Source organism: Falco punctatus (assembly GCF_963210335.1).
Source record: "Falco punctatus genome assembly, chromosome: 4".
NCBI classification, from domain to species: domain Eukaryota; kingdom Metazoa; phylum Chordata; class Aves; order Falconiformes; family Falconidae; genus Falco; species Falco punctatus.
The window spans coordinates 11349505-11351410 of NC_137583.1; the positions used below are offsets into that span (position 1 = coordinate 11349505).

At 51.4% G+C, this 1906-nt stretch overlaps 1 protein-coding gene across 1 annotated transcript in view; it reads right to left on the bottom strand.

Annotated features, from left to right (window-relative positions):
- Positions 1–1906, bottom strand: part of EEFSEC (eukaryotic elongation factor, selenocysteine-tRNA specific) — a 245654-nt gene that overhangs the window by 48459 nt on the left and 195289 nt on the right. The gene's annotated exons all lie outside the window — the stretch shown is intronic.

The following is a 1906-nucleotide window of genomic DNA, read 5'->3' on the forward strand; positions in this document are numbered from 1 at the left end:
TTAACTGCCACTGCAAATAAACTAGGCAGTGGCTTGGTAGCATTCTTCAAAACAACTGTGCAGTGCAGAGAGCAGGCGGCACTGCAGCTTCCTACCTGAGCTTCCCATTGCAGACGGTGGTCCAGCGGGGTCGGGAGCAGACCTGGACACAGCAGCAGAGCCCATACTGTGCTGCGCTGCACCAAAACAAATCTTTGAGTTGACTCCATCTTGGGGCAGTGGAAGGGAACAATTTCTGCAGGTCCTTTCCAGCCCTCCTTCCCATGAAGGACTGACATTAAAAGAACTGCGAGGGCCAGATGACAGAAGCCACTAGACCTTTGGCACTCATCGTTTCTGTGACCAGATCGTATCTCCTCTCTCTGTAACAAGGGAGAGACAGACCTCCACATCTCCCAGGAACTCACCACAGCAGTGGAGTCAGGATTGCTAAAGGCAAAAAGCTCCTTGCCCTGTCCTGAAATGAGACAGTACTATTAGACCTGGAGGACCCAGGTTGTTAGGCTCGTGCATGCAGAACCTGAGGACCAGGGAGCCAGACTGATCCAAGAATGACTAATCACAGCCTGGGAAAGCAGCGACTTATTTCTGGACAGGAAAGATTATTTTTGTCCTATATCATTGCTTCATTCCTTGTAGTAAAGCACAGGGGACTTTATCAACATTATTAACTGCCGTGCAGCAAAGGGGAGAGCGGCGCCGCACGCAGCCCGAGAGGGAATGTCTTCAGCAGCCTCTGGATTTCCTGCAGCCATGGATGAGCAGGAACAGCATGGGGCTGGGTCCTGCCCCAGCCAGTGGGAAACACCTAGAAACTTGAAGTCCTGTGTAAACTGGCTTTTAGATGGTTTGGCAAAGGGGGCAGTCCTGTTGGAGGGGGGGGTTATGGCCCATTACACTAAATAACACCTAGGGTTAAGTGTAACCATGTGAAGGTCAGATGTGCACTGCTAGATGGTTGCCCTGGCACATGAGAGACCTCAGTTTGTCCATGGAGAATGGAGAACACCCATATCCTTCCCCTGGGAAGTAGCAGGAAGACTGGCACACAGGAGTTTCTAAACCCCTTTGAGCTCCTGAGATAAAGTTGTTTAGAGACAGCAGTGATGCTGCACAGGGGTCGAGAAACAGCCAACAGAGGCAGCGAAGAGGCAGTCCACCCCCCACCCCCTTCTTTCCTCCAGAGCAAAAGAGCTGGTACTAACACCCTCCCTCCGCAGCACACCTGCAAGAGGAGACCGTACCCACTGCGGATAATCCCCATCCTGCCTGGGCATCCCGGTGGCTGTCTCTGCAGTCTTTGGCAGAGGATGACAGTTCTGCAGTATCCACTTATGCTGCAGTATCCCTCCCACCCCCCTGGGGAGAGGGACAGCCCTGGAAGCAGGAAGCCGGGCTAGGAAGCAGGGCACGGAGAAGGAAGAATGACAGAGGAAAGAGACAGGGGATGAGGAGGAGGGAATGAGCTGCTTCAAACAGCATAGCTGTGTCTGCAACAGAGAGCTGGATAGGTCTGAAATCACCATGACCATCTGGATTTACCAATTCAGCTGTATTAATCTCTCTAACAGTAACAAACCTGGCACCTGGTCTAAACCTCAGTCAAATGCTAGTACCACTTACTCTTAATTATCTACAGTCTTGAGGTGGGATGTCTGAGTTTACCTGATAACTGAGTTTATCTAAGATTCCTTGTTCAAGCAGGAATAAACATGCTGGTGACAGCTCTCAGCCCCCACTGAGCTGTTACAGCCTCCCCTCACCCATTCTATGCAACCACATACCCACCCAGAGGACCCCAACCACAGCCCTAGGCTGTGCTCTGACTCTCCCACCCCAGACTCACATCATTAAGGAAAGGTTAAATCACTGCCTCCAAATTTCGTGAAAAATTGGTCTTCCTCAC